This window comes from Stegodyphus dumicola, chromosome X2, assembly GCF_044657685.1.
Source record: "Stegodyphus dumicola isolate Sdum_Otavi_A_Nest chromosome X2, ASM4465768v1".
In the NCBI taxonomy this organism is placed as follows: Eukaryota; Metazoa; Arthropoda; class Arachnida; order Araneae; family Eresidae; genus Stegodyphus; species Stegodyphus dumicola.
In genome coordinates this window covers 177,875,781-177,896,797 of record NC_140781.1, presented here as the reverse complement: position 1 = coordinate 177,896,797, position 21,017 = coordinate 177,875,781, and the positions used below count along the sequence as shown (strand labels likewise).

At 34.2% G+C, this 21,017-nt stretch overlaps 1 protein-coding gene across 2 annotated transcripts in view; it reads right to left on the bottom strand.

The window, feature by feature from the left end:
- The window catches only part of LOC118187072 (uncharacterized), a 28,045-nt gene extending 14,474 nt beyond the window's left edge, over window positions 1-13,571 (bottom strand). The window contains exon 1 of one of the 2 annotated variants that reach the window (XM_035357253.2): window positions 13,421-13,571. The gene's annotated coding sequence lies outside the window, so the exon portion shown is untranslated. Of the gene's footprint in view, window positions 1-298; window positions 440-13,420 lie in introns of those variants that run through there. The other variant, XM_035357262.2, reaches the window with a different exon arrangement.
- Between the last annotated feature and the right edge of the window lie 7,446 nt (window positions 13,572-21,017).

The following is a 21,017-nucleotide window of genomic DNA, read 5'->3' as shown; positions in this document are numbered from 1 at the left end:
AACTACTTCTTTTTCCAAAGTACCATTGAGTAAATATTTAGTATTATAAAACTGTCATAATGTTTCTTCTTGGAAAAAAGGCTCAGTGTTCAAATGAACGAAAACGAAACAATTTTTATTGCTCGATAAAAAGAAACTCATTATTGCAAAATAATGTGTTCTGTTTCATTGTCATTACAATAAGCTTCGAAGCTATTTTTGCTCTAAATTAATAGAAACTGGAATCATTTTATGGCCATCTTGGAATATTTTCATGTTATTTTATTCACGTTACGAATGGGACAAAAAGCAGACTTACCTCGTGCTCAGACCTGAAAAAAATAAAATCACTAACAGGCAATCACATCAAGTTTTACATTTGACGTCAACTGAAAGAACATATGTTGCTTCCCGTTTAACAGTAATCACAGATTTGATAACAAGATTGCGTTACATAGACTTATCTGCATTATCAGGAAATTTATGAATATTTGCAACTAATTGTGTCGAGAAAAACAAAAATAAGAGCCGAACAGATTGAATTGATTTAATGTGAGTTATTTTATACAAATTGTAAAAAATTTGCTGCGGGATAGTTTGGATTGAAATGATATAATCTTTACCTGAGCTACAGATAAGTATATTTTCTTAAGCGACATGGGAACGCAGAAATAAGTGGAATCTGTGAATTAACATTTTAGTTGTAAATATCAGGATGTTTTGTGTATGTGGTTACAGGTTTTCAAATAATCACAAATCAGAGGAATTTAACCTAAAGGGATAGGCAATTAAGCAATTTCTTACATGCTTTTCTCAAAAAGATTTTGATATCTCAGTAATTTCGTGTAAATGCTGTTTTATCAAGTTTTCCTTTCCAAAACTTTGTATCTTTCTCCCAACCACCTTATATTAATTCTCACCTAATCAACACAGCACTCTCTATCGAAAGTAACTATTTCGTTCCTAAAAATCTCTAAAAAGAATTCAGTGTCAGAAGCAATCACATTATTCTATTTGGACAACTTGCGCTAGGTATTTTAAATTGATTATAACAATGAATTTAAAGTACTGTGGGATAATCGCACAGTTAACTATAATGTATCAACAAACATTAAACTAAATTAATCGAGAATAAAATAATAAAAATAACAACAATGAATTAGGTTTACTAATTCTTTGCAATAAGTAGTACTTATGTAGATGGTTAATTAGACTGGGCATTTATTCATTCACTGGTCAGAGTTAAGATTGGTAGTTGCATTGTTGAGATGCCTTTCGAATGTAAAAATCGAATTTAGAGCAAGCAAAGCTCGATTTTAAACTCAAAAAATAATTTGGCATCCTCGTAACCTGAAACTATGATACTGAAGTCGGTGAAAGGTGATGAACCAGCAAAATTACCCCCTCCCAGCCATGTCTGATCTTAGTTCTAACATTTGTAGAGTCATTAGATTTATTTTGTAGGATGAGAAGCGAAAAATGTGCAATGTCATCGCCGGGACTCGAACCTGGACCTCTCGAATACGCGCCTAGTGTGCTAGCCATTACACAACGGAGGTATGTAGAAAGGAAGGAGAAAATACCTTTTTACTCCCCCTTTTAAAGGGCGACTGGGGATTAGGGGACCCAATCGCCAAACCCTGGTGGTGAAGAATCATCGTTCATTACCTTTTAGTTCGGGCGCCACTGTAGAGACATTAGAGTTTTTCTGAAACAGAAATTGAAAAAATGTGCAATGTCCTCGCAGTAACTCTAACCTGGACCTCTCGAATACGCGCCGAGTGTGCTAACCATTACACTATGAAGGCATGCAAAAAGGAATGAGAAAAAAAGAGAAATAGACGTATACACTGACGGGTCGGGACAGGACGGTCAATTTGGTGCAGCTTTTGTAATTTACGTTTTTGGTGTTGAAATTGTAAATAAAATGTACAAGTTGAATAGTTACAATTCTGTTTTTCAAGCGGAATGTTGTGCGCTCCTTAAGGCTTTACAATGGATTAAGAGTAATTTGACCTGTGTAAATACTGTACATATTTACTCTGATTGTATGTCTATGCTGCAGTCTCTATCCTGGGCCCGTACAGCCAATGTTCTAATTTTTGAAATTAAGTGCTTGTTAAAATTGTTGAAACAACGCATGGATGTTTATTTACATTGGGTAAAGGCCCATGTTGATTTTACCGGAAATGAAAGAGCCGACGTGCTGGCAAAACAAGCCATTTATGATGAAGGAGTTGAATTCTTTGAGACGTCCGGTTCGAGAAGCTATGCCATTAGAAATATGAAAAATTTTTATTTGAATATCTGGACATTGCGATGAAAGGAGTCTGAGAGGTGCGCGGGCTTATTGCAGCATATTAAAATTAAAAACGAAATGAAGCCGATTAGCGACATAGATCTGAATCAGTTCTTGACTGGACATGGCCGTTTCCCCGCTTACCTCTCTAGGTTTGGTTTGCAAAATACAGATTTATGTGGCGTTTATCATGTAGTTGGGAACGCAGAGCATTTCCTCAATCCCTGTTCTTTGTTAAAGGATTTGAGAATCGAATGCTTTAGTGATAAACCATTAAGTATTGAAACTTTAAAAATATTCTCTAGATATGCAATGTCTTATATAAACAATAATAGAGTGACATTTGGTGTATTAGTTTAAATTATGTCTTTAAATATTTCAATTATTTTGTCTAATTTTTTTTCCTTTATGTATTAGGTCATGTGTATGTATTGTATTGAGTATTGTCTGTTTTTTTTTAAATTTAAACATATGTTTACAGCACATATTTACAGTTTAGGCACTCTGTAATAACATCATAGATTATTATCTAGATGTTTTAATTGAATTTTAGGCTTTTAAATTATTTTATATGTTTTTAAGATAATTTTATCAACTTAACAATAATTTGTGAGCTGAGGAATTTATTTTACTTGTAGTAGTTGTATATTATTTTACTTGTATTTTATTTTACTTGTTGATGTAGTTATTTTGTTCTGCTCTAACCGGGGCTTTAAGTAGAAAAGTTAATATTAATATTGCTGTCAGATTATAATTATTTTCTATTGCATTTTTAATTATAGAACACCTTATTACGTGCGGCCTTGGTGTGACCTTCTGCAGGTTCTTTTCCTTTTGGGAATTCCCTAATGGACCTTTGAGGTGCTTAGTTATTTATATTGTTTTATGGTTTGAAGCGAGTTTTATTATGTGACAGAAACTGCCTCTCTGTGAGTGTTTTTGTCTGTGATTGTTTGATTGCGTAAATGTTTGTTTGTGTTTTGTCATTTTCTTATCTTTAGTTTTTCTACTAACCCTTCTTTATTTTTGGTTAGTTATTTTATGTTTTTTGTGATGTTTTATCAGTAAGAATTTTAGAGTAAGTGAGAGTTGGAATGCTGATTGTGTATTTTTAAGTCCTTTTTGGTTTCTTTATACTAATTTTTGTGTACTCGGGACTCGGGCTTTGGGGACCCGGTTTTAATGTGATGTTTGGTTGGCTTTTAAATTAATTTTTTGTTTTGCTCAGCTAATGAAAGGAAGAACCGCGGGTCTCTGGTTGCCATCGTTTTGGTTTGGAGGAGGGTTGACCTATTTATAACCATATGGTCCCGCTGGGACAAGGCGGATTGGGTCTCCCTCGAATAGTTCACGAATAGTTCATTTAATTATACATTAAAATAGAATTTGCTATCGTCGAAAACTTATAAATGACCTTAAAAGGATTTTCTGTTAATTACATGGGCTTAAATCTGTCTTCATGATTGAATTCAGTTTTGCTGGCAACCTAAAAACGAATCGCCGACGTCTTCGAAATCCTGAATGGAGAATATCTAGCCCTGAACTTTTTTTTTTTGGGGGGGGGGGGTCATTTGTTGAAAGGCAGTTTTTCCAAAACAGGCTAATTTTCTACCTAATAGAATACATGAATTAAATTCAAACCTTTGCAAAAAATCAAAAATTCTTTTTAGCTTTAATTGACTAAATTTAATTTAAATTGATTTAAATTGAGTTAGAGGTTGTGTTTTTTTCAGTTTTATAGTTTAATGCCTTGTAATACTATATAGGCATAATCTGTTTTTATATAAGTGTTTCAATTATTTATACATCCTTCGAACTAATATCCTGATGCTGGCATTCTGAAAGCAGGGTATAAGCATCGCACATGCAAACATGTTGTATGATTTTAGTGTCATGTGTAATACTTTCTAAATGCTTTAGGATTACACAAAAATTAAACGCTTAATTATAAATCTTGAAGAAAATTTAAGTAACTATGAAAAGCTGTAATTCTCAGAAATTTAAAACATACAAAGGCTGTTCACACATTTTTTAGACGATGTATGTTGTATTCACAAAACTAAATTACATAAAATTCTTGTGTTTTAAATGTTCTATTTGACATCCCTTATTCTGAATTATCTTTCGACACCGCAATTTCCAGGATAATAATGCCTTTTGAAGTGGCAGAAGAGATATTCTATCCCATTCCTCCCGAACAGCTTTCCAGAGTCCTGTTAGGGTTTTGGGACAACGTTTGGATAATGCAGTTTTTAAAAGTCCGAAAGCACAAAAATCCCTAGGTGACACATCAGGAGATTTAGTAGGGATATCAGTGAAGGGTTATGGCATTGATACCAGTTTTTTGTTCCATTTCTTTTAGGAAATTTACAGTGGATTTTGATGTGTGACTGCTAGCTTTGTCCTGATGGAGTCTCACAGATTGATGGCAGTGTGGGTAAAGCCCTGGGGTAAAGCGATGGTACTTGTTTGGATACTTGTTCGGAATTTTTGTCCCACTTGAGGCTCCAATTTGACGTTTTTTTCCTTTCTTGTTGATGATATTACCTATCGACGCTTCTTTTTCTAATTTTTAGATAAGATCATGCAATTACCAATCTTTCTTTTTCTAAATTTTTTATAGAATATTTTTAATGAAAACCTACCATAACAACTTCATGAAGGATATTGATTAAAGAATTACTTTTAATAGTAAAGTACGTAAATTTAAAATTTTATCAACTGTTACATGTAGGATTAATTTTCTACTGCTTTTCAATTTTTGAATGGAAGAAGGAAACTAAAAGTTTAGCAAGAAGAAATTTAGAATAAAAATATTTAATATAGCAAAAAATTATTAATTAATCCAAAAATATAAAATATGGAGATAAAAATATTCTTCATTCTTTCTTTGCTCTCACAAATCATTATGCGAATATGCATTTACAGCTTTCAAAACCTGAACAGCACATGCCTGTGATATTATTGTCATGCGATCATTTGTAGGTGCTTTAATTTTTACCACGATAATTTCTATGGTGTGGTATGGCTTATCGCGGTTTTAAGACACTTAAAACCGCGATGTTTTTTAACAGCTTTATTTTCGACGATTAGATGATATTTTATATCACGATGTTTTAGAACTGCGATTTTTATTCCTCGCTTTTTTTTTCTCTCACAATGTTTTATATGACGATGTTTTTGCTTTACGTTTTTTTCCGAGACGTTTCTGTTCGAGATGTTTTCTGTTTTCGCTTGTAACCAGCTGTATTTAGTTTGAGTTCAGATACAAATTTTATGTGAATTTTCCTTCAGAGTTTTCAGCTGTATTAAAAATTTCTTTCCAACAACATATTAATTTTTGCGCATGAATGATAATGACATGTACAAGAAATAAAGCACTCGCACCTCTCCTTAATTTCATGTCCATATTTGAATAGAAATTTATAGCTGTTTTTCAAGACAAAAAACCATGCAGAATAGAAACAATTATTCATCGCTTAATTACAATACACTTAAATACTACGCATCAGAATATATAAAAGAATATTTTCTTGCTTTTAGTACAATTATACAGTGTGTTTCAAAAAGAATATACGTATTTCGAATGCATATATTTATTAAATTGTATGACATACGAATATGAAACTTTACACACATATGTGCGAACCTCTCAAGTTCAGATTACAGATGTTACAGATGTTCAATATGTCCTCCATCAGCGACACGAACAACATCACATCGATACTCAAATTCGTCCCATTCTCGGGCAAGCATGTCCGTCATCACTGATGTTATGACAGTACGGATCCGGTTCTTCACCTCTTCCAGGTTCTGTGGGAGTAGTTGTACATAAACGTTGTCTTTAATGAAACCCCACAAGAAGTCACAGGGTTTCAAACCCGGTGACCGTGGAGGCCAGCTGAGACATGCTAAATCGCCAGCTCCTTGACGACCAATCCAACGGTTCGGCAGAGTTTCATTCAGATAATCACGCACTTGGCGACACTAGTGACGGGGTGCGCCGTCTTGTTGAAAAATGAAGTTGTCTTGTTGAAAAATGAAGTTGTCTTGTTGAAAAATGAAGTTGTCTGGTTGAAAAATGAAGTTCAGCCTCGGAAACAACCAGTTTTGTAACATAGCGAGATACTGTTGACCGTTAACCGTGTATCCATCAAAGAAGATTGGGCCGTAAACAGATGATCGGGATATCACACAAAACATATCGATCTTGGGCGAATCTCGTACATGTTCAATGGCTGCATGTGGATTCTGTAGGCCCCAAATTCGAACATTGTGTTCATTTAACGAACTACCATGAAAAGTCGCTTCATCACTGAACACGATGCGTTGTGCGAAAGTGTTATCATTGTCAATAGCATCAATAATCTCGTTACAAAATGCCACACGTTTGCGTTTGTCATCAGGACGCAGAGCCTGTAAAATGTAACTTATACTGCTTCATAACCAACCGACGTCTCAAAACACGCCAAATTGTTGTTGTAGGCAATTGTGACTCCCGACTGGCTCTGGAAGTTGATTTTAAAGGACTACGTTGGAAAGCAATTTGAACTCGTGCAACATTTTCGTCGGGAACACGAGGCGGCCAGGACTCTTTCCTTTAGATACACATCCTGTACTTACAAACTGTCGATACCATCTGAGAATGTTCCACCCATTCGGAGGATCACTTTTGGTACCTCAACTTGCAACGTCTTTGCACTGTAATCACGGAATTGCACTTCGCAAACTCGAGAATACAAAATGATTTCTCCTGCGGAGTAGCCATTTTAAACATGTAACGGTTACCACTCAAAACAGAAGACAACTGACATCTAGCGGCTATTAATATAAACTAGATTATGTATTCGTTTCGCCAATAGACGAGCCGAGGTGCAAGGATCGTTAGTTTGGGCAAAATAACACTTTGTAATACGTATATTCTTTTTGAAACATGGTGCACTATGTACTGATATCTGTCTTTTTATTGTAAATTAATGTTCAGTAATGATAAAAAGAAACACACGTAAACCTAAGCGATGTTTTAACTTTACGATCCTTTTTCTGAGGGATCTCTTAACCAATGTTTTAAAATTCTGTGACATAAAGGCAGGTGCTTGATAGAATTTTGAAAATTTCAAGGAATTATAACTATTTAAAAAATTTGGTCAAAGAAGGTAGAGAAAATAAACTTAAGTATTTAAAAGAAAATTTTCTTTAAATAAAATTCAAGCTGCTGCAATAATTTAAACTTTCATTATTTGTTTAATCAATAACCAACTTTTTATACATTTACTATGTTTATTAATATAACGGAAATCGAAAGACGATTTAATGCAAAAAGAGGAAATAACCAGAGCTTATATCAAATATGACTCCCCTGTCACTTCTAAAATATTCTTTTAAACTGGAAAATGGTCAGATTAAATTTCCAAATACTAAATTTTCAAGACAAAGAGGAAGAAAAAGAGATGTTTGGGTCCCCTAGGAGTTATGAAGGTTATAGTGGACTAAATAAAAAGATGTACCCCTCAACTCTGTTTTTTTTTTTTTTTTTTTTTTTTTTCTGGCCGCATAGGATTGATAACTTATTTGGTCTTAGCTATTTACTCGCTTCGCTCCTTTTAGATTTTATACCTAAGAACAAATATGCTGAGTTTTATATGAAATCCTTACTAATCAGTTGAAACTGTGCTAAAACTGGAATATTTTCTCCGACTAATGAAAAAGTTTAGAAACTATTTTTGATAAAAAAAAATTATAATTCTTACGCATCAGATTTTTTTAAATTGCTTGATTTTTTGCCATATTTTGGGGACGCTGGGGGATGGGTGCTCCGGCATTCAATGCATCCTCCCTGGCTAAAGTAGTGCTTCTTTGGTACTTTGAGATTTTCTAAAGGCTTGTTTCAGTGCGAATTATTTTTGCCCTATTACATGCACTTCAGATAACCCCGGTTAGGGTAAACCGCGTATACAAAACCTAATTAGAAAGTTCCACTACGGAAAGTCCAATGAGTGGCAGATTGAGGCCCTCTCCTTAAAGGAGGGGCTAATATCAGTCCAGCCAACCAGCAGTATCACATGTCACTTTGCGGACATAAGAAAGAGCTTCTAAATTTATCATTCAGAACAGAATACAGAAATTACTGAGAAATTTCTATACGTGAAATTAAATCAATGATCTTAAATGCTAAATGCAATTTATTATTATTGGAGGCTTTTCCGCAGATCTCAGCAAGACTGAGAAGTTCTCTAAGAACGGTACAGGTCAGTTCGACGCCAACGTTTCGACGCCAACGGTTCGACGCCAGCGTTTCGACGCATGGTCAATTCGACGCGAGGTCAGTTCGACACCATACTTTTTTTGATTTTGTTTGACGCCATACTTTTCGTATTTTTATTTTTTTAGAATAAGTTTGCATCATCATTCAAATAAATTTGGTGTCATCATCATTTGGTGTTTCACATCCCACATTATGGGAACTCATAGATGGTCTCACGTGTGTTCAAAAATGAATTGATCAATGTTATGAACAATTTGTACGTGGAGATGAACCGCGCCACAAGCGGAATCTGCGATCTGATATGAGAATTAAAGTAATAGTTGAAGATTTTGAAAATCGAGAAATAATGGAATACCTGAAAGGTGTGGGGCATAACTTTGCAATGGATTAGTATAATAACAGTTCTGTGATGTAATCTTATTTATCTCTAATCTTATTTATGTGTAATCTTATTTACCTGTAATCTTATTTATCTGTAATTATATTTGCCTGCAATATAATATAACTACTTCGTAACCATATGTTTATTTACCATTTGTGTATTTTGTCTTTTTGAGGCTGTTTTGTGAAATAAATAAATAAATAAAGCCCTCCCTCATGTCCCGGGGCCTTGACGCTGGCAAGGGGGCTTCTTACTAATCTGGGACACAAACAAAAATCTAGAACACTTTCACACATATATTTATTTCAAATATGCATGTAAACAATCGCTAATTCAATAAATAAAAATCAGTCATATTACTTATTTATATTACTTCATATTTATTCTAAAAATAAATAAAAATACTAAAAAATATGGCATCGAAACATGCGGCGCCGAACTGCCCCGGGGTCGAAACGTTGGCGTCGAACCGTTGGCGTCGAAACGACCTGCTTCGCTCTGAGAAAGGAACGAGTGTTGGAATCCATAATGCTTCGAAAGATGTCCACTGAAAACAAGGATCATCAGAGGAGTTTTCCCGTGTTTTGCAGAGCTTTCATAGCTTGAAGGCGTGGAAATTTCTCGTGTTTAATGATTTGTTAGACTTTTTCAGAGGTCGATGACTTGAAATTCATTTCCTTTTTGTTGAGCTTTAGGGATATTCACCAATTTAGGCAGTTTCGCATAATCACGATAAGTCGCGAGGTATGATTAATTGGCATGACAAATAAGTAGGTTTCTCTTCTTTCTTCCACTCACGTGTGTAAGTGAAAGGATTTGAAGCACCTTCGAGTGCTGATCGATTCGAGTTGTGATCCAAGCTGTCTGTGGCTCCAGTTATATGCGGACACCTGGCTTTCAACCATTTAAAGATAGGGTTACGCTTCTTCTTAGAAGTTATACTGATTTTAATTAAAACCTTTTTTCATTTACTGTTCACAAAACCGTAGAGCTTTAAAAATACCGACAAGAATAAATTGCTATTTTTCTACAGAAATAATCCCAAGGCTTGGATGAGAGTTCTGTTGAAGATGTGTTCTGATATTGTTTTATTCCATAAGTACGTGCCTAATATTATAAAATGGAATGGGTTTATCCCACTGTTCCTAAAAGACTCCTCCTTTTAAAATTTTGTTGTTGCTTGGTTATTTTGTTGCAAGGCTTTGAAAGGCTTTGAATGTTTTAGAGAAAGAGCTCTTGGCAACGACACCTGCAATTTATGTTCTATCACCCAATTCTGCTGTCTATATTCCGGCTTCAACCTTTTTGCTAGTCGATGCTAATACGCGCCATTACAGTTTTGAGTCTGCTTAAGTAGGCCAGTTTGTGTTGTCTCTGATTACGATAGCTTTAATTTGAAATTTCAGCTTTTGTTCGCAAGTGGCGGAATTTATTTGTATGCATAAGTTGTATTTTCTCTTCATTTGAATAGTTAACAAAAGGGTTATATAAAACCATTTTAAGACAGTTATAATATTTCAGACGAAGAGATAATTCGCTTGTCAGTGCAATAGGTATGAAGGACTTTGAGTTAATACTGCACAAATAGAATATCATGTAGCTTATCAAAGCATTTCACTTCTTCCTACTTAAAGTTTTAGGTAAACGTTAACACGTAGCTTTCAGAATTACAGCTGAAGAAACTCATTAGCGATTATAGTAGTTTACTTTAAAATCTGTCGATTATCATTTTTTCAGTCTCATATTGTTACGTTCGCACGGGGTTCCTGTAGATTTGAAGTAAAAAATTCCTTGTTCCTGTAGATTTGGATGAAGTATCGACATACATATTATTTAGCCGGTATTATCAGGACAGCTCCAAAACACGTGTTTACAGTCGTCGAAGATCTACTATAAACTCGCTGGAACAATCAGCGACACAGCCTTCACACTGTCAGGCTATCACGGAGGAGACCGCTTCACTGCAAAGCGCCAGAATACAGGTCCTGACTCTGCTTGGTCGTTCTCAGAACTACACGTACTCTCGAGACTCTCCACGCTACAACTCACGATGCACTCGACGACACACAGAGCACAGCTCCCGACTCTTCGGTTCAGCCGTTCTCGGATCTCAAAACGCTCTCTCAACGATGCACTAACCGCGATACACTAAGAGACTCTTCGATGCACTCGACGACTCACTCGGCACTTGCAGGCCGGCTGTCAACTCGATCGTCTCCGCACGGACTAACTAGATGAGACACACTAACTATCTCGCACTCTAGACGAGGCACACTCTCACTGGCTGTGGACCAGCAGGGTTTATATAGTTTTTGGCTTGTGTTCGAGAACATTCTGGGTAAACCAGTAAGAATTCGTTCCAGAAAGTTCTCCATCCGTCCATGGCATATCGCCAATTTTGCCGCCAAATGGGCGAATTCTCTCCAAATGTGGCAATCCTGCCTTCCTTGCTATTTTATGGCAACTCTCAAACTGCTTTGCGGGGAAGTCATCTTACCGGCCTGTACATTTCGTAACAATATTGTTGTACTCGAAATGATTTATTTGCCATTTTATTATATTTTTTTATAATTACAAACGAATTAAAAAAGAAATGCACATTTTTAAGATTTTGCAGTTTATATAAAAAGCACTAACACTAATGTACGATACATACGCTGTTTTAATTTGAATTTAAAAACCCGCTACATATAAATGTGACATTAATTAAGAATTTCTTTCGAGTTATAAATTTTAAAGTTTATGCGATATTAACAGTTCATTAAAAAAGTTGCGTCACTTCTTTTTCAGCAATTCACGTGCAAGTAAGTAGAGATTTTTTATTATCCAAGAATAACTATCCTGGCAAGGATGTCTTTGTTTTTTTCCCGAAGGTTGCGTCTAGAAGCCTTTAGTTAAAAATAGTGCTAAGAGAAACGCTTTTCTCGGAAAAGGTTTTTCGTTGTTTTGAGCATCAGGAAATCTGATAAAACCATAAAAATCGGGAGACGAAGAAAATACAATGCAGCCAGTCTTTCAACTGGCTGGAAACGAGCTGGTGCGAAATATTAGTTTTCAGTGTAACGGAGTAAGAGGGTATTTAACATCTGAGGGCTCATTCCAATCTTTTAGGCTAGCTAGAAGAAAATTTCATAAACATAAAATGACTAGTTGCTATTTACACTTAATATTGTTTCTAATTCTATAAAAATAAAGGATATTATTTACAGTTTTATGCTACTTATTATACATTTTTGGCTTCTATGAATATGAGAGAAAATAATAAAGGCAGAATAATTAACTGCTAAAACAAAGGTGACTGAAATTGTTAACATGTTATATAAACGTTGCGTTGTCTCATATGCTAACTTGTATTTGCCTTCCAAAGTTTGTGTCCGAATGTTTTCCCCCTTTCATTTCTCAGTGCATACAGATTTAGACCCACTCCAAAAAAGCATGAATAACAAGCGAATATTGTTGTCAGTATAGAGCAAAGTTAAAGAAATTTTTAAAATTTAATACCTCAAATAGCATATTTTTTTTACAATGAATTACTTAACGTTACGCTCGAGATATTGTAAAAAACACACACGCGCAAATCTGAGCTCGGAGAAAGATTTTTTTCTTAATATAGGAATCGGAGATTATCTAATTATGAAGAAAGAAAGGTAATAACTGAAGTTACTATACAGCATATTATTATTTTATTTTTAAAAGCATTTTAGCAAACAACTTCAGTTGTATACCAACAAGTTTTAAATGTAAAATTCTTCGAAAATGTTGATCGTGAAAATCGAGGAATGGTTCGATAGCTGCTCGAATGAGCCGTACTTTCAATGCTTGAGCGATGCGGATATCGTTTCAAATGTCACAAGAAGAGAAGAGGCAGAGCGTGATACTGGAAATACAAATGAAAAGGATCTTCACAATTCATTGCATCAGTTCCGAGACAGCAATGGCTTATGTTGAAACCCCCAATGTATTACACTATTGGACTTCGTCGATGAGAGGGGATTCGAATAAAATAATAGTGCTTCGAAAAATACGAAGTGAAATCTCCCAGATAGTTAAGCTTTCTGAAAAACAAAGTAATTACTGAATTTTTAAATATATAAATGCATACAATATATATGAAAATCCATAACTTGGATTATCCGTGTTTTTCAGCTATGCGTGACCTGCTTCCCGGATAATCGAGCTCGGATAATCGAGATTATACTGTATTTCATACCTACGCATTGCAGTGAAATGTGATGGAAGAAAAGTACTAATTGAGTGATTAGAAAGCAAAAACTATATCGTATCTTTCTTACAAACGAAAACCTGTTGAAATACAAGAAAAACATACGAATAATATATCATTGTTAGTAAATTTATCTGTGTATATAAATATAAAATGAAAAGAAATAGACGACAGTTTCGTTAAAATGTTTCGCTAATACGTTTCGATATGTAATAAAGATGGAAAGGGATTAAAAGTTCAATGAAAATTAAATATTAAATACGCATTACTCACATAAATTCCGGATAATTTAACTTCACGGCTAAAAGCGTTAAAACTTTATTCTTGATAAATTCTTCTTATAGAGTAGAGGTTATATTCTCTAAGCAGATGTTCTATTACTTTTCCTCTATTTTACCTGAAGTTTTCAACATTTGGCATATTTACCCGATGCGATATGTCAAAAACGAGTTACTGGTACGCGAAATGTGAATAAAATGCCATTCCGTTTCAGCGCATGAGCATAAAACTGCATATTTAAGGCGAGATTTATTTTATCTTTCCTAGACTTCTGTGAGTATATATATGTCAGAAACATTGACAATGTCGAGAAAAGGGTAGATGAGCCAAGTGTCTATTTCAAGTGAATATCTAGGAAGGTTCCCAAACTATCTACTTAAAAAATATAATTAAAGTATTATTTAAATATGAAATTAATTAATTTACTTTATCATCTTCCTTTACATATATTATATCGAGTTGCAGTGACATTTAGTATATGATTTCTTTGTTATGTTGTTGCACATAAATCCCTAGAAGATGATTAAGGGGAATTCAATGTGTTAAACAATACCAACTCAATGAATAACTATCAAATTAATAGCATTAATTCATTCTTAAAAATGCTGAGACTTATTTTCACAGGATTATAGGCACGGTTTTTTAACACGAAGCACGTATGCACATTCGTGAAGTATTTTATCGGAGTTAGTTAGGTAATGAAGTAACAAATATTTTTTATTGAAGTCTAGTTTTGTTCTATGTTTTGTAGAACTTTCACCAGAAATGTTTAGATTTGAAAATTATACAGTTTCATTATTTCTAAAATTAGAAACAGCGACACCAGAAATGTTTAGATTTGAAAATTATACAGTTTCATTATTTCTAAAATTAGAAACAGCGACACGTTTAAAGATTAATTGTGAATAATATTTCGATCTATGATATTTGAATTTGCATGCTACCTTGATAATATTTTTGCGCTATCATTTACTATAGCTGTAGGTAAAAGAAACTTCAGAAAACTTAAAATAACAATTATAATACCCGAGATTTTTCCTTCATCAAGAAAAACTGTCAAACGTAAGCTATCTTTTGAATAAAAATTAAGGAATTAAGTTGATTACAAATACTGGTGATTTGGTTTCCTTAAAGGTAAAAATATGTTTATTATTAAATAATAAAACAAGTAAAAAGTTAAGGCCAAATGTTTGTTGTACTATATCTATGCAAAGTATTATTTTAATTGAAATTTGAATAATTTTTTATCACTTTTAAAATATAAAACCTTTTATGTAGTATTTTCATGAAATTTAAAAATTAGTGTTAAAATTATTACAAAACATTTTAAAATTCATTAAATAAAATCGAGACGTTATACTATAGTATAGATAATCTATACATTTGCTTTTGCATTGTATATATGGAGTCACACATGGATATTTTTGCCTCTGATGAAGAAATGTGTTGCCCAGGAGATGTGTAATAGTTCTTTTAACGTTTTAATAAATTTATGTTTCGTGTAAAGCCAATAGAATATATGACTGCCTGAATATTTTATTTTCAGTTTATTTTACCTTAAATTTTAATTATCAATTATTTATCAAACGAGGTTTTTACATGCTGTTGAACATTTTATTAAATTTGATACTATTAGAATTACATAACTGAAATTCGCAGATGACGGTATATTAGTTGTATCTCAGCTAAGTACTTAAAGAGTTTGCCTCTGCCTATATTGCATAACGCAGAGACAAAAAGATCTACAGCTGTGAAATTCAAAGCACAGTTTCCCAGGGAGGTCTGCGCAAAACTCGAAGCAAATTTTTTTTTTTTACATTTGATTTCGGTTTTTGCTTTTAAGGTAGATGCGATTTCCTACGTATCATTTTTTAATGATCAAAGTAAGTTTGCAGAATTTCAGTCTTTGCACCAACTGATAGATCCGAAAATAATCTTCCAAATGAAACTTATTTCGAATCAACAACTTCATTTACCGATATTTTTTATTTGTCAAACTTTTCAAAATCTTTTTTTTTTTTTTTCTAATGTAATACCAAAATTTTCAAATTAGGAAATCATCGGAAACACTTTGGGCACAGTCTTAAAATTTTGACAAATTATCAGAGCGCCTCTTCAGCCTCTTTAAAAATAAATAAATAAATAAATAAATAAATAAATAAAATAAATAAAATAAAAAATACTAATTTGGCAATTTTTTACAATTTTTTTTAATATACAATTTCAGTTTCAAAACTTACGGGAAGTACGGGCTTTGTCGTGAGTCTTATCGAATATTTCCTTTTAATAGAAAACAGAAGTTTTCTTTCTTTTTCATCATTAATCCCCTCCCTGACATCTAGAGATTTTCCCAACATATTATATAACGTTGTCCTCTAAAAATAGTTTTCTCTTTGTGTTCAAATTTTTGTTGAATGCATTTCCATATACGTAAAGCCTAAATTTTGAATAATGAAAGACAAAATATACTTTTGATGTGAATTGAAGAGGATAATGACGGAATTTCCGTTACTTTAATGAACTTATTATTCTGGCGAAAATAAGCCAAAATACCAGTTAGTTTACTTATATGGTGATCATGTTGAAGGTGAAATAAAAGCAAATAAATAAGAAAAAGAAAACTAACTATTAGAAAATCTCAAAACTATAATATGCAGTAGAATCCCATTTATCACAACCTTTCTATTTCGGGATCCAATCCGGATAATCAAAAGGTCCGATTACTGAACAGCAAGTATAAGACTTATTTCAGGTCGGCAGTGCATAATTTCAATGGCTTCTCTGAAGAATATTTTTCTCCCTTCACATTTTAAATTATATAACAGTTTTGTTAAACTGCAAATCTGAATTTATTATATTGCTTTGTCACGAATGAAAGTCTAATTTTTTTTGGGCTTTGTGCGTGTGTGTGTCGGGAGGGGGAGATAATATTTACATGAGACAGTATAAGTCTAAATAGATCAGATTCTCTTGTAGGTCCAACGATTTTATAGCTACGTTATTCAAATGTTTCGGAAGTGATTGTTATAACCTATTAAAATTAATTAATGCAGTTTAGCTTTTTATTTATGGAACACTAAGCGCACCTTTATAAAAGCATAAATTATTTATATTTGAAACTTTTTATTCAGGGGGCTCGCACAGCTTAAAGCCTTTAAAATCTTCAAATATGTGACTGTTGCAAGAATTGGTATAACTTATTTACACTCATGTCCATAAATTAAGGATAATTCGGAGTCACGCGGAAATCGAACTCTAAAATAAATATATCACCTGTAAAATCACTACACACATCTTCAAGAATCATATGCAAATTTCAGGAAGTAACCAGATGACACCGATGGTACGTCACAATGACGAGAGCGTAAGAGAGTGATATATAAAGAATACAGGCAAAGAAGTAAAATTGTTCGCAGGCGCTTTATAAGCATTCGGTGCAATAACGAAACACAAAGGACGCATTTGGATGATTTTTTACGTGGCAGAATTATTGGCCTTCTGGAATGTGGGCGTACCAACTGGAAGTTTCAAACGAACTTGGAATTGCCCAGAGTGTCATCTCCAGGCTTTGGCAACGATTGCAAGATGATGGTAATGTGAGTAGACGTTACAGCACAGGTCGCCCCAGAGTTACAACGCCGAATAAGGACCGGTATTTGGCAGTTACTGCCAATAGAAACAGGCAGAGCACAGCCTCAGACCTGTCTCGTCAGCTCTCTTCAGCCACTGGTACGACAATTTCAAGGCAGACCGTGTACAGACGCTTAGGGCAGATTGGTCTATATGCTCGTAGACCTGTGAGATGCGTTCCACTTACTGCAACTCACTGTCGCCTGCGGTTAGCCTGGAGTAGAGAGCATGCATTGTGGACACTGCAACAGTGGGCTTGTGTGATGTTTTCCGACGAGTCCAGATTTAGCTTGCAGTCTGATTCTCGCCAGACTTTCATATGGAGAGCTCCAGGTACCCGTTACCACCAACAAAACATCATTGAACGACACTGCTACGGTGGTGCAGGAGTGCTCGTTTGGGGTGGAATTATTCTGGGTTCCAGAACTGACCTGCATGTTCAAATTGGAACCATGACAAGGCAAATCTATCGGGACGTCATTCTGGAACAACATGTACGTTTGTTTCGGGGCGCCATGGGCGCACAATTTGCGTTTATGGATGACAACGCCCGCCCTCACCGTGCAAACATGCTTGGCCGACGAGTTGCAGTCCGTCAACCTCCTCCTACATGTCTACCGGAACTTTGGAGAGCATTGCGTTTTGAGTGGTGTAATATCCCCCAAGATCAGATCGATAATTTGATACTCAGATAGTATGGGAGACATACAATGTATTAACAACCATACCAACCATGTAATATTGGTTTTTTTGTAAATAGGTTTTTTTTTTTGTACAAAACGGATATATCCATTTCTGCAGTAAACCAGTTAACCGCTACAGTGGCATAACATGAAATATTAAAAATAACTGTAAATAAAAATTAATTTTAAACGATAGAAAAAGAAGTTTTTCCTCAGATACGCTTCATCTGTACGTTTTTCAAGAGCTACAGAGGCAATGAAAACCGAACATGGGTAAAAGTTTTAATTCATGTGATAAAAATGCCTAAACTTTATCAGGTTTTTCTACAGAATTATGATATAAGGTGCAATAGCATAGATCGTGCAAGTTCATGTTTAAGTATACAATGTTGGTACATGCACTATATTTAAGCTTGGAAAAAAAATTGTTTTTCAACTCATCGATAAAGTAAAATCCTTATTGTCTTCAATCTGTAGTTATGAGTTGAGTCATAAGCCAGAAATTCAAAACGAGACTAGCTGAGTACAACCCATTCCGTTATCCGAATATCCGTTTCTCTCTGCCAATTTCTCACTGTAAGGGCACTTTGCTGCTGAAAATGAAAGTGATATGCTTTTATAGGTTATATTACAGAAGCAATAGGAAAGGGAGTTTAACTCAAAATTTAACTTTTAATAAAATTAACATAATCCTCACAACAAAGAGGTTCTTCATGGCTGGCTTACTTTGTATTTTGGTGGTTACGGGGAATACCCGTTATCAGGTTCAATGTTCCGTCTTACTTTCTTCGGGAACATGCAAGGACCTGACTCAGAACAGAGAGCTTACTAAAGCTATGTTCAATAACTGTGGGAAGTAGACAGGATACACAAGAAGGGTATACAAAACCCTTTATTTTTCTCTATTTACAATAACTTCCGTACTTCGGAATACAAAGACCCACTACTTGTGGTCTAAACGTAAAAATATAAAAATAAAACTAAACTCTAATTTGACTTTAAAATAATAAACGTGGAAGATTGGCCTTATATTAACAGGAAGCCGTATGTAGTACAGAGAACTGTGAACACTACAATACGTTTAAAGTTATCAAGAGGATTAAACCTCTGGCCTGGAAGGCAACCAGCAACTGAGTAAAACTTCTAAGGTAAGCGGCCTGCTTCGACTAACTGCTTCCTCTCTTTCGCTTGGCAAAAAGCCACAACTTAAGTACTTGGCGTTCGCCAGACAAACTTTGCATAAATACGTTAACGCTTATAATTCTGGCCGGAAGTAGAAAATAAGAAGTGGTAGTAAAGATTTAAAATAAAATAAACGTTAGTAAAACTTAAGATCCTTACACCGTATTTTATTATCACTTTTTCTTTTATCTCGTTGTACCTCAACTTGAACACAGCATTTCGTTATTCAGTGTTAAAGTGTTCAGTTCGTAGGATGCAATAAATAATTTCAATAAAGTTCTAAAAGTTGATGTTCAAATTAAAGTTTTTTTAATTAGATGATGAGATTTCCAGTATAATTTGTATTGATGGTAATTGTAATTTTTGATTACTAAATAGATAAGATAGTGTTCAATTTTTTCGGTTTAGAAAATTTCTAGTACTCTTATTAATAAAAGGCCTAAACAACCACAAAATATTCTGAAGAGACAAGCAGTTTCGTCAGAAACTAAAATAAAAATCTTAGACTGTCTAAAGAGAGGCGAAGGTACCACATCTATAGGAAAAACTTTTAGTTTAAACGAAGTGACTGTAAGAACAATTCGAAAAAAGAGAGAAGTCCATCCGACAATCAATAATTTCTGTATCGAAACTCAGTTCCAAAACATCTTATAGTCGAAATCTTATTTTAGAGAAAACGGGGAAACACATGGTATATTGGATAAAGATCTACTGAGGAAAAGGCTGCTGGTATAACTGTTTCTTTTTCTACTGAGGAAAAAGGATATCTATTGATGGGAAAATTATGAAAGAGAAAGCACTTAGAATATACAACCAACTTCAGGTATTGGAACCATCAACAAATCTTCAAGCAATGAAGAAACTGGAATGTAATGCAAGTGAGGGATGGTTGACAGGTTTTCTAAAAAGACACGCATTTCACAATGTAAAAATAAAAGGAGAAGTAGCATCAGCAGACGAAAATGATGCAAAAAGCTTTCCGAATGAGCTAGCAAAAATAATGGAGCAGGGCGGTTATACTCCCAATCAAATATGTAATGCCCACGACATGGGATTATTCTAGAAGAAAATGTCTGAACGAACGTACATTACAAAATCTGAAAAATCAGTTGGTGGTTTTAAATCAGCTAAAAATCGGGTGATGTTATTGTTTTGTATTAATGCATCTAGTGATAAAATGTTAAAGCCTCTGTTAATCAACAAATCAATTACGCCACGAGCATTAAAAAAATAAGAATATTAAACAACTTACGGCTCATTTGATGGCGAATAAAAAGGCATGGATGACGGCTGATCTGTTTACAAACTCGTTCAACAACTGTTTTGTTCCTGAGGCTCAGAAATACATGAAACTAAAAGGTTTGGAATTCAAAACACTTTTGCTCGTTGATAATGCACCCAGCCACAAAGGGCCGGATCATCCAAATATTCAAATTCTGTTTTTGCGTCTAATACCACCTCGCTGATTCAGCCCCTCGATTAGGGTATTATAGCAGCATTTCAAATGTACTAATAAAGCAAACGTTTAAATATATTTTAGATTTAGCGGAAGAAAGAAATTTGACTGTTGCGGAAGCAAGGAGAAATTTTACGATTATGGATTGTATTACACGTGCTTCTTTTGCCATCAAACAGTTGCTCTAATCGACCTTAAATGCTTGTTGGAAAACATGTTGTCAGCATCGTCAAAAGTGGAAGTTTTCTAGTACAAAAATCAGCTGTGTGTTTTGAAATTATAACTCTACCAAATGCAATTGATGGCGAAGGTTTTAACAACATGCAAACGGCTGACATCGAAGAATTGACGCGAGAAAGAACTTTGGATGAGGATGATTTGATCGAGATTATGATAATAAAGAAGTCAAAGGTGAAGTTCAGTTACTAACAGCTTATTTAATGCGCCGAGGGCTTGAAATTTGCTTATAGTATGAAACAGCATTTTCTTACTCATGATCCTGGCATGGTGCCTGCATTAAAATTTCAACGTAATCTTAAGTTTTGTGCAGCTGCATATCAAGAATTATATAAGCAGCTTAAAAAACAAAAAAAGAAGAAAAAAAAACTCGCTAATAACAAACTTTGTAACAATAAAAAAG